The following is a 13,595-nucleotide window of genomic DNA, read 5'->3' as shown; positions in this document are numbered from 1 at the left end:
ATAACAAAGTACTGAGGGATTCATGTTGTGAACATACCTACTATGGTAAAGGAAGGGTTGACTGGGTCTGTTTCCACTTTTCGCTATGCCTATATACGAATAAACAAATATACAATTAACATGATAGGAAAACCTAAAAATAAAAAATAAGAAAACTTATCCAATTTTAATTCTACTATGTGTAGTTTATTCACGACAGATACGTATTTCGCCTACAACTTGCAGGCCTCCTCAGTGTCTGTTTTCGAACTTCGAAAACAGACACTGAGGAAGCCTGCAAGTCGTAGGCAAAATACGTGTCTGTCGTGAATAAAATACACATATAGAATTAAAATTGGACAAGTTTTCTTATTTTTTATTTTTAGGTTTCGTATTCTACTAAGACGCTCCAAAAACTTCAGTCAATGATAGGAAAAAGCAGCAAAATAGTCTAGTTCCTTTTAATTATGACCATCTCCTCTTCGAAAAAATTTAAATCACTATCCAGAAATTATCTATCTGACTTTCTTTAGAGGGTGATTAGAGTTACTTGTCAATATAAAAAACTCATAAAATCAAAACAAGAGCTCCAAGATCAACAAACGCGTGGTTTCTTGAGGCTTGAGGCATCATCCCAAATGGTAACCCAAAGCGCCTTAAGTGCCTTAAGGGGGGACCCTACTCTGGAAGACCGAAAAATAATAGATTTCCGTAAAATTTTTTCGCATGCTAGAATTATTGCTAAGTGGTGGGGTATTTTGGTTAATGGTTAAGGTATATTTGAAGATATATTTTGTATTTTTTGGATACCAGAATAGTGATTATTATGCTGGCGGCAGGTGGGCGCGTGAATGCCCTCTAGAAAATAGTTCCTTGCTGGCCGTACGTGCCGGGAACCAACGGAGTATCGTATAACGGATTTCAAGGAAGATTTTAAAGCTTTAGGTTAATACCTAAATTGTTACGTGGCGGTTTTTGAAAATTTGAAAAATTACCAAAACACTTCTAAGAAAAAGTGTTTTTTCATCAAAAATCGTCAATTATGACCTCATAAAAAATTGAAAAATTGAGATATCAAAAAACGACTACGTAACAATTTAGATAATGCACTTTTACATGCTGAAAAAAAAATCAGCCAAATTGGTCCACTAGACTCTGAGTTACACGTACTTACTTACTTACTTACTTAACCGTTATGTGTGCGACAAAAAAACACCTTTAGCAGGGCGACAAGGGTACCCGGGTACCCAAAATTGATATTGTTATAACATCAACAATTTTAAACCGATTTTGATGAAATAGGTGTCATTTGATTCGTTAATTTATCTAGTTTCGAATTATTTGGCCATTTGGCCATTAAAAGACATACGGGGCCTGAAAATCCGGAATACCGGCAGAGTGTCCGCTGAGAGGTAGAGAACTGATTGTATTGCAGGAAAATCAGACATGCGGATATAAAACCTCTAAAAATTCATACAATGAACTATTTCATATAATGAGATGAATCAGGTTGGCCATTCCGGAGTAGGTTCCTGTGGGGTCATGGGTGGCCAGTCTAGGATTTGAGGTAAAACCTAGCAATATGGGTATCAAAGTTCTTGGAATTAGTTTGGTAAGTGATATTTTTTACATTTCGATGTATTTTGATTGGTTATTTCGAAAATGATTTCTACGGAGTCACAGATGATACCGCAGGATTCAAGATAATGCTTAGCATTATCAGAATAGTTCAAAACGTAGAACCATCCGTCATACATTTGGAACCAGTTCCGAAATTATCAATCAGTACTAAACTGGCCATATCAGTTCAAAACATCTAAAAGATCCGCTAAACCAATTCTAATATTGGATTAGGTACCCAACTGGCCATCTGTAACCCTACAGGAACCCAATTCTGGAATGGCCAATACGATCTAGAGTCACCAATTTATATAATAAGCTGAAAAAAGGGTCCACAATGTCAAGTTCAAAGCCAATAGCTTTGCTGAATGCTGATATTCTTTCAAAACAAGCGGCTTCCCACGTTTTACCGGACGTTGCTCCGGAATTACCGATTCCCGGGATCTACACATTATTTGATGGCCAGATGCTTTATCTAACCAAAACTAGATAAATGTACGAATCAAATGCCACTGGTTTCATCCGAATCGGTTCAGGATAGCCAAAGTTATGAGCATAACAAATCATGGGTACCCGGGTACCCTTGTCGCCCTCCTACGTAATAAAAAAATTCAAGTGCCTCTCATTGCTAATCCCCTTTATGGATATGCACCAAAAAAACCTCAATTACTTAAGATCAACGAGTTTTAGGATGTTGCAAAATTTCAATGACGTATGTTTTAAATTGAATGAGTTATAACTATTTTAAAACTGAAAAGGTACCCGGGTACCCTGTTGCACACATAACGGTTAATCAGCTCCCGTAGGCCGTAGTTTCCTCAACTCGTCCCCATTCCACTCGGTCCATGGCCACAATTCGCCAGCCACGTAGTCTGCGTAGGGTTCGCAGGTCGCCTTCCACTTGATTGATCCATCTTGCTCGCTGCGCGCCCGCCGTCTCGTTCCAGTCGGATCATTAACGAGAACTTTTTTAATCGGGCTGTCGTCCGACATCCTCATGACGCTCATGACGCCCAGCCCATCGCAGGCGACCGATTTTTGCGGTGCGAGCTATGGGTGGTTTCCTAAGCAGCTGATGCAATTCATGGTTCGTTCGCCTCCTCCACGTTCCGTCTTCCGTCTGCACTCCGCCGTAGATGGTGCGCAACACTTTCCGTTCGAAAATACTAAGGGCGCGTTGGTCCTCCACGAGCATAGTCCATGCCTCATGGCCGTAAAGGACTACCGGTCTAATCAGCGTCTTGTAGATTGTTAACTTCGTGCGGTGGCGAATTTGTTCGATCGCAGCGTCCTACGGATTCCAAAGTAGGCACGATTTCCTGCCATAATGTGTCTTTGTATTTAGGAACTCTTCTACCATCTAAATTTCACCGTCTAAATTAATCCGGGGAGGAAGGTCAGCATTCACTTCTCTAGAACCTCTTCTCTTCATGTATTTTGTTTTCGATACATTAATGACAAGCCCTATCCGTTTGGCTTCAGCTTTCGGTCCGATGTACGTTTCCACCATCCTCTCAAAGGTACGTGTAAAAATGTCAACGTCGTCAACGAAACCAAGAAGCTGGACGGACTTCGTGAATATCGTGCCTATACCCGCTCTTCTTATCATACCCTCCAAAGCGATGTTGAACAACAAACATGAAAGCCCATCACCTTGCCGTAACCCTCTTCGAGATCCAAAGGGACTCGAGACTGCCCATGATACTCAAACAACACACATTACTCGATCCATCGTCGCCTTGACCAATCGCGTTAGTTTATCCGGAAATCCTTAGCAGTACATGCCATAGCTGATCTCGATCGAATCGGCGTATGGATTTGAAGTCGATGAATAAACGATGCGTGGGAACGTTGTATTCGCAACATTTCTGCAACACTTGCCGAAGCGCGAAAATCTGATCCGTGGTGGCACGGGAACCCATGAATCTCGCTTGATATTGCCCCACGAACTCCTTTGCAAATGGTGACTATCGACGATATAAAAGTTAGGAGAGTTCCTTGTAGGCGGTGTTCAACAGTGTGATTGCGCGGTAATTACAACAATCCAACTTGTCGCCCTTTTTGTAGATCGGACACACGATGCCTTCCGTCAACTCCTCCGGTAGTAACGCCTCCTCCCAAATCTTGACAATGATCCAGTGCATCGCTCTAGCCAGTGCGTCACCACCGTATTTCAGCAGCTCCGGGTAGCTGATCAGCCCCAGCTGCTTTATTGTTCCTCAGCCGACCGATCTCTTCTGCTACCTCCTGGAGGTCTGGGCTGGTATTCTGTCGTCTTCTGCACGAGCTCCAAGATCTATTGCCATATCGTCACCTTCATATTCAACTACATCGCTGTTAAGGTGCTCGTCATAATACTGCTTCCACCTCTCGATCACCGCACGTTCGTTCGTCAGAAGATTACCGCCTGAGTCCCGACACATGTCGGCCTGCAGCACATAGCTTTTGCGCGAACGGTTTAACTTCTCGTAGAACTTCCGTTTATCGTTAGCATGGTACAGTTCTTCCATTGTCTCGCGATCTTCCTCCGGAAGACCGAGTTTTGCCTGTTCCGTGCTTGTTTATATCGCTCCACATTCGCCCTCGTACGGTGTTGCAGCATCCTCGTAGGTGCTGTATTCTTCTCCTGCACTAATTGCTCGCATTCGCCGTCGAGCCAATCGTTTTTTCGGTGCGTATTCATTGTACCTAGTGCCGCTAGAGCAGTACTACCGATTGCGGTCTTAATGCTTTTCCAACCATCTTCAAGAGTTGCTGCACCAAGTTGCTCTTCCGTTGGTATAGCGCTGCTTCCAGCTGCCGCGCGTATTCCTGGGCAACTCCAGTGTCTCGTAGCTGCTCGATGGTGGGTCGCGGCGTACGACTTCGACGCGTGTAATACACCGTCGCGAGTTTTGAGCGCATGCAGACTGCAACTAGGAAATGGTCCGAATGTATATTTGCACTGCGGTAAGTGCGAACGTTTATAACATCAGAGAAGAATTTAGCATCGATTAGAATATGGTCAATTTGGTTTTCTATTCGTTGGTCTGGTGATCTCCACGTGGCCTTGTGGATATCTTTGCGGGGGAAGAAGGTACTTCGGACTACCATACCACGGGAAGCTGCAAAATTTACGCATTTACGCAAATTTACGTTGGCCGTTGTCGTTCGTTGCGGCATGCAGACTATTTGGCCCGATTACCGGTTCCTGCAGTGCTACGACATCGAAGTTTCGGGGATGTAGTTCATCATAGATTATCCTATCGCAACCCGGGAAACCGAGCGATTTGCAATTTCATGTCCTGAGTTTCCAATCGAAGTCTGTATTTCGTCGCGTAGGTTGACGCCGATTGTTCCTATCCGTATTTTCTTCTTCGTTGTTGGTAACTTTTTATTTTCCAGGGCGGCATGTTGGGCCTGCCTCTAACCCCCTGTCTCGCCGGAGCACCATCGTGTACAGCACTGTTTAGAGTCCCCGCTGGCACGAGGACGAGTATGATAATCAGCCGCCCCTAACATGGAGAATGCTGTTTGATCCGCACCCCCTTGGTGAACAGACGCTCGTGTTTGACGAAGCATTTCCTCTACCGCCATGCTTTGGTTAGCGCGCCAGTATTCGCGTCGTACCTCCTCACTTCACTATTGTCTTATTGACAACATTGCCCAGACTACGCCGCATTTGGTATCATATGACTCATGGAGGCGTGATGCGGGAGCTTGTGAGGACGAGAGCTGTGTTTGGCGCTCCTTCCAGGTTGTCAACTCACCATTTGAAGCCCAACACGATACACGTACCGCCAGCTAAAGAAACATGGTGTCGGGGAAAGCGCGTTCAAAGTTTCGTACAGTAATGGGCTTCCCTTGAGGTAACTCCACAATATTTGCCGTAAGTTTTTAATGAGACCAGGTATCAGAAAATTCTTTTGGCATAACGTTTCTGAAGGTATAGGCGTCTCGAAAAGGCAAAAAAAATAAAATTTGATTTTTCCGAATTTCCAGAGTAGGGTCCTCCCTTAAATAATTCCAAAGTCTGATGTTTTGTGTTTCCAATTTTACTAAGCATGCATCCCCAAGCAAATTAATCGAATATTCGATTTGCCATTCCTGTGATGATATGAAATGTGGTAAATTCTGCCGACACCACTCGTGTATTGCTTTTGGGCGATGAAAAGAAACAGCATTAGTTTCGATCTGGGATTAATTTTGTAACATGATCTATTAAATTATTCTTCAAAACATGTTTGATGTTCCATGTTCTATGGTCGTAATCGGTGTTCAGGCACAGAGCAAAAGTGAAAGTTCAAATCCAAACACGTACATGCTATCTTCTATAGATACTAACGAACCTGGCGGTAGAGAGAACATTCTAAAATTTAGTAATGTATTCAAATAATTTTATTTATTAGAATTAGTTTGAGTTTGAGCTGCCTACAAACTCAAAATAAAATCAATAAACGCACAATTTCCAAAATTGTTATTACAGTATTACACTATTTTCATTTTCCTTAAAGGGCTAATTGGGGAAAAAATCAACTCAATTACACAGTTTTGTCTTTTGTTTTTAAAGTAGACTGCCAGCGGGAGACACCGCAAGCAAAGATACAAATATTTGTAATATCTGTATCATCGTTTTTCTGTTACCGCCGCCAGTTACCGATTTAGGCATCGATAAGAGCCCTTCAACTGACCAGAAACGTTCGTTTGTCTCGTCTCTTCGTCAGTCTAGATAATAAACTCGCCCGACTTGGTTGTGATCTAAATTTTGACACACCGTGTGTAAGGTACGCACAAAGGCTAAAGCCAAGGGATTACTGATTAAGAACACTCTGCCTGCCTGCCTGTCCGCTAGTTCGGGTGTTGGTTGCGTTGATATGCACAACACAGGCTGGCCTAAAGTGTGACTTTCCTCCGTAGACGGTTGTTGGCTAAGGCAGGCAGACGACGACGGTAGTAACCGGTCAGTGTGTTGTGCGTTGTGTGTATATGTTCTTCACTTGATGCAACGGATTTTGATAATGCCAACGAACCAATCAAGCTAGGCAGTAGAGTTTATCAGTTCAATGAATGGGAACAATGGACATTAAAGACGGACGTAAAAGTCTTGTCCCAAACGACTGCCGGTGCCAGTGCTTGTCGGGATCTAGTTCTAGCAGGAACTCACTTCGGACCGCTGTACGATCGCATTCGTTTCGATTTACGGGATAAAAGCAGTGGATTAGCCGTTACATACCTCGATTGTGAAAGTGTACACTTAAGTGCCCTCTCTTAGTGATTGTTAGATAGCAACTGCTGTACCTGGTCCTTGCGAGGAAAACAGCCGGCAGACGGTAAGCAATTGTTTTGATAGCAAGTGATAGAAAGTGGTGGTGAAAGGTACCGCTCGCTCCATGACAGAGAACAGAAATTTATCAACCAAGGTTATCATCGATTTATCTAATCTGGAATACTCAGTCACTGTCATGAATGGTTCATAAAATGTGGAACTCACTTAAAAGAGTGTTGTTTTTTGTTTTCCCTGAAACAGTGTGTAATTTTTTGTTTTGTGATAAGCGAAGCAATTGCTGCACAGTTGGTTCTGATTACAGGTACAAGCAAAAAACTTGAAGCTCACTGATTATTGCAGCTTAGCATCAACAATTTCTGTTGATTCACAAATTAAATATTATAAAATACGTACGCGCTGATTGTGAGTAATCGTAAAACAAGCTGCATTTAGGTTTATCTGCATCTGATAACAATGTGTTTGTTGAACAATACACGCTCCGGTGATAACCTGGTGATCTGAATATTCGCGACTGTAAATCTTTGCCTGCGCCGATAGCTTTGAATTGTTTCAAATTTCAATGCGTTGAGAAAATTTGATATAATTTGGTCATCAACCAAAATGTTACGGTTCAGTTATGCTGCGAAGCAAGAAACAGTTGTTTTTTTTAGAGAATAACGTCCTTTAACTCAATAGCTAAAAACGCCGCTGGGTTAGATTCAATATTTTTGTGTCAAAAAAAAAAGATTTTTAGATAGATACATTTGTCAATAGGCAGTATGAATAAAACAGTTTTCTTTGCTTTTCCCGTGTAAACCCTATGGGAAAATTAGAACAAACTCTTTTATTCATACGGTCTAATATCTCTGGATTCTGCTGGAATGAAATTGGCCTTTTCTGTAAAAAAAAGTTGTCTTCATGAGAATCCCCGGGATGAAGGAAATCCAAAAATTCATGAAGACGTTGAATTCGAAGCATTGCTCAATGAAAATTCACAAGAAGAACTTGTTTCAGCATTAGAAGTTACCCACCAAACCTTTTCCAAACAACTGTACGCATATTTGCTGGGATCATGTCGGTGTTAACAGTTGAACCCAAAAAAACCATGACAGGAGAATGGAATTGAATTCAATTGATTCCATATAGCCGATCATTGTGCAAGACGGTCGCAATACGCGTAGAAGCACAAAAAACTGATTCTACAGCATGACACTTCTCGGTCTCACGTTTCCAAACTCGTCATTTTCTCCAGTTATTGAGCCGGCCCGGCCGTAAAAAAGGCTTGATACGAAGATTGCCTCAAAAGATGAAGAATTTAACCGTAACCATAAGAAGTATAGTACAAAAAAGCTAAATACATATAGGGTGATTAGTTTGCTTAAGACGGATCGTTACGGACAGGTCCTTTTGGACATTTTGACTTGATATTTCCACCAATGTCCATAATCAGGGATGGAAGATCAGTGATTTTGATAAAATCTGTGAGTTATCGCCACACGCACAGGTTACGATCCGTACAGATCATAACAAACAGTGAATCTTTAGCGTTGATCACAAGATTTTGTTCTCTAAACAGTTTCAGCAGTCGATCACAGTGTTACATCTTACCTAGCTGCGAGAAAAAAGGTCACACATGTTGTTTGTATTGTAATTCATACGATGCACACAACCAATCGTCTGTATCTGTTATATTTCTCAACGCAATCATGCAATGAACATGATCTGACATGAGGTTTGTCATAATCTGTACGGCTCGCGACAAAGTGTTTGTCGCTTACAAGTAGTGATGTCAATGAATCTGAATCTGCTCGCTTTTATGATCTTGATAGCTAGAAGCGATTTTTTCCATTCCTGTCCATAATATATAAGCGTCTAAAATAGTTTAATCATCGTGTTTCATGTGAAAGTCTGAGAAGAAGAAGATAGAGAAAGGTGTCTAGAGTATCCACCTTTGAGCTTTGAGAAGCATTGAAATTAAAACTAAAATTAGACTTAAAATTGCATAGAAATTAGACAAGAAATCAAGCTTAAAATACAATTTGAATTTTGTTTGAAATTGGAATTAATTCAAACTCTGAATTGATCTTGAAATAAGACACGAAATTGGATTTAAAATTAAACTTAACCCATTTCCTCCCAGCGTTGCGAAAACGCAACGCACTTTCATTCGTTTCTAGAGAAGACCCGGTTGAAGATATCAACTTGGAGCGTGAGAAACAAAGAAAGATTGGAAAAAAATCTAATCGACCTGTTTTTGCTCAAAGGTCAGATGTTACATGTAACATAATTACAGCTGTGACAAAACAACAGGTTTTGCTATTTTTCAGACAGTTAAGAAAAAATGCTCATAAAACTCCATTTTACCTCTATTAACGCCTGACCTATCAATCAGTGTTAGTAAGAATCGGTTGCCTGCCAAAAAAAAACTTTGTTCCATAATTTTGATTATTTTTGTAATTTTCAGATAGGTTTGAAGCTTTGCGTTGCGAAAACGCAACGCTAGGAAGTAACGATATTCAAAATTTGCAACGGAAATGTTTGTTTTCGTTCGTTCGCTACGGTGTTTCATTTGATATCGTTGCTTTTTAGTAAACAAATGAATGTAAATCTTATCTTTCGCTTATTTGAAATATCCCGGAAACATTATAAAAGTTTACATAACATAGAATTCGCTGCTTCAAACACTGATGGCAGATGGAGAAGCCATTGTGATAAGAGCGTAATAAAATTGTTAAAGTACCTTTGCCTCCAGAATATCTGGAGGAATTGAGTGATGGCAACGACAGTTTCATGGACCCAAATTTAATGTTACAACCTTTCCGGAACGTGTTGCTGGCATTTAATCATCTGCGATGACATGCATTTAGCATTCAAACTGCTTACTATGCGTCTAGTGCAAAGATGGTCTCCAACCCAAATGTTTTGATATCTATCATAAAACATAACATGTAATACTCTAAGCCGTTCATTTAATCTTTATTAATACTCAAAATCACAAAAAAAAATCCAAATTTGATTTAACGGTAAAAAAGTATGAAGCATTTATATGCATAATAATGCAGGTATGCAAAAACGGTATACCCTTAATGCCCAGCGTTGCGTTTTCGCAACGTAGCGTTGCGGGACACAGGGTCAAAATTAAAAATACATGTCAGTGGTTTTTTCTTAGTTGACCTAAAAGAGAATTTTCCTGAAAGTTTCCACTTTCTATCCCTGCTGGGAAAAGTATAGGGCTTAATGGATTAAAATGAAAATTGCAATCAGACATGAAATTAAACATAATTTTTTTTTTTGTGATGGCCCTAGACCCTATATGGTCTTTGCCTCCACCCCATACGCATCTTTGGAGTGGGAGGGACGTTTATCTCTTGGATATTTAAATATAGTTACTTCACATATTGTTGCTTATCTATTTATCAGCCATACTACTTGTTGCATCACTCTCCCGCGTATGTCCATCACAATACTATTAAATTCTGAAATCGTATTTTCTATGATTTCATATAGATTGGGCTACCATTACTTTTCACCTGTCTCACCTTCGCAAGCAACAGGACCATTACTATTTCACCTGTCTCGCCTTCGCAAGCAACAGGATATTCCCTAGTAAAAAACGGTTCTGCCTTAGCAGACTATAGAGATTTAAATTTGACTTGAAGTTGCATTTGAAATTATTAGTGTTTTTGTTTTTGCTCAGGTCCAATCTAGGTCCGCCCTATAGTTTCAATCGAACGGCTGTCAAAACGTTTGTTTTTCCGCTCAGGTTGGACTTAGTTTCACTCTAGGTTGAACTTTTTAGACGTCGGATTCGCTCTGGGTCTTTTTGCAGTTTCAACCCCGCTATTATCAATTAACTGACAACCCGAAAATGTTTGTTTAATTCAGTGGTCGGATTGGAACTAACCCAGGTTAAAAAAACGGTATAAGCTTGATTTGACGTAAAACCGGACTTGAAATTGGACATGAAGTTGGACTTAAAATTATATTTAAATTTGGGCTAATTTGGTCCTCGAACATTACTACAAAATTGAAATTGAAATTGAACTTAAAATTGAACTTCAGAGCTGAGATTGAACTTAACCCGAATCAGTCCAATCAACCGGAATATCCGGAAAGAAAATTATTCTTTTTTAAGCGCGCACAATTGAAAAATTGGAAATAATGAAACATTGTCCAACTAGAAATCCTCGCTTCGTGATTGGTTGGAAAAGACGTCACCATACAGGGGTTAGACAAAATGATTGGGACAGGCAAAATTTTGACGAAATTCAAACGACCATACCTTCTACAAAATAAGACATTTTTAAATGAAACCAATTGCATTTGACGGGGAAATTCTAGTTTTTCTGAAATATTTCAAAATCCATAGTAGTAGGTGGACACCGGAGATATTCCGGGTTGAGCGAGGGTATGTCAAAAAGTGATTTTTTCATCGCTTGTATCTTTTATCTCTCTTGAAAATTTAATAGTATTCATATTTTATCTCAAAACTAGACTTCATTTCCAGTCGAATGGTGATAAAAGAACGGAGATCCGTCGAGAAACAACCGGGATATGGCCATTTCAGTGAAATGAGAGCTGGAAATGTTGCCAGTGACATCCCACCTTTATGGACATTTTCAAATATGATCGAAACCATACCAATATGGACGCCAAACTTCAAGAATTAAAGAGGGTTGAAAATCCTGAAGTTTGACACCCATATTGATATGATTTCGGATATTCCTTAAAACGATCATTTCCGCCGAGGTCCCTAGAGCCTGCTGCAAAGTTGCCATGGCAGGCCATGGTTCCAGTGTCAGTGGCTCATAAAACCTTAAATTTTGACGCTATTATTGATATGGTTTGTGTCATGTCCCAAAATGGTCAGAGCAATAGATATTACTTGGACTGATTTCACGAAAATGGCCGTAACTTGGTTGTTTCTCGACGGATTTCCGCCATTTTTTCATCAATCGACTGGAAATGAAGTCTTATTTTGGGATAAAAAATGAATACTAATTAATTTTCATGACAGAAAAAGATACAAGCAATGAAAAAAATCAGTTTTTGACCCGCCCAACTCGGAACTCCGGTGTCCACTGGCTACAGCCAACCTTGAAATATTTCTGAAAAATTTAGAAAAAATTCCCCATTAAATGCTATTGGTTTCATAGAAAAAGGTCTTATCTTGTAGAAGTTATTGCCGTTTGAATTTCATCAAAATTTTGCCTGTCCCGATCATTTTGTCTAACCCCTGTAGTTTTAACGTGATTTCCAGAAAAAAAGTGACCAAATCTTCCCGTCTCAACAGGTCGAAGATTCTTTACGAGGATCTAAACCTAGACCAATTTGATATCTGTGCTTGGAAAGTAAACCAGAATAAACGACAAAGTCCCCTCGTCTCTACAAGATTGCTTAACACCACGATCAAACCTAGATCATTTTGATGTCCTTGCTTGGGAATTACGCCAGAAAGAGGGACAAAGTCCCCTCGTGCCAAAAAATTTCTTACGAACGCGATTAAACGTAGACCAATTTGCCAGAAAAAATGACGAAAGTTCCTCGTCCCAAAAAATCTTAAATTCTTTACGGCGAGATGATTAAACCTAGCCGAATTTGTTATCTGTGTTGGAAAAGTGCGCTACAGTGTAATATTTCTGTATGGATATGTATGTTTGCCGTTGCATTGGAAGTGTAGCGAAAAGATGTGCTGTAGGTAAAGTGGGATGGAATTGGTAAAATCCCTTCAACGTGAGGGAACAATTGGTAATAAAAACAAATTTTAATTTTTGTAAGGTAGCAGGAAAGCAATACTTTGTATTCTTGATTTTGTTAAATTGTTTCCAAATGCACATAGAAATAACTTTGAAATCTTTTAAGGATTGAACGTATATAATGTTACTACTTTGATAAATGTTACATACAACGCATGTAGCATGCAGACATGCACACTCACGTAGTCCTACGTAACCTATCCGGTCGTGTCTTGTACACAACCTCTCTGATTTTTTCCAAGGTAAATGGATATAGTTTGACTGAAAATATTACATTAAAAATATTAAGAGTATTTGAGCTTCGTACATTGACGCACGAGTTGACGTAGGTGCAAAGATGACAATTGGACATGAATCTGAGCTAATACGGCTTAAGCTCTTCACTTGATTAGCTGTCGCCAACGTTATGAAAGTGTTCGGGCAACGTTTACCGTCTCCTAGCTTGAATCAAGGGAAACCCGAAATCCGTAGGCTGCAGCGACGACAAACAGAGTGTTACTTACTTATTCAGCCGAGAGCCGGGGTAGCTCTTGCCGAATTATGAATTACTCTCCATTGTAATCGGTCCTGGGCTACTCGTTGCCAATTCGTTGCGCGTCTCGACACACGCAAGTCGGCTTCAACTTGGTCGAGCCATCGTGCACGTTAAGCCCCTTTATTCCTGATGCCGGTGGGGTTCTTGAAGAGAACGGATTTCACTACACAGTCGTCCGGCATTCTTGCGACGTGGCCGCCCCACCGTAGTCTCCCAACTTTCACCAGGCGTACGATGGGAATCTCTCCAAACAGTGCCTGTAGCTCGTGATTCATACGTCTCCGCCACTCCGCCACTGTTTCAAGTCCGTAGAGGACTACCGGTCTTATTAGCGCTTTGTACATCGTCAGCTTTGTGCGGCGGCGTATGCTCCTAGATCAAAACGTCTTGCGGAGGGAAAAGTAGGCTCGATTTCCAGCTTGAATGCGTCGTTGGATCTCCTTACTCGTATTATTGTCGG

This window comes from Sabethes cyaneus, chromosome 1 (genome assembly GCF_943734655.1).
Source record: "Sabethes cyaneus chromosome 1, idSabCyanKW18_F2, whole genome shotgun sequence".
Taxonomy (NCBI): Eukaryota; Metazoa; Arthropoda; class Insecta; order Diptera; family Culicidae; genus Sabethes; species Sabethes cyaneus.
This window is presented reverse-complemented; position numbering follows the sequence as displayed.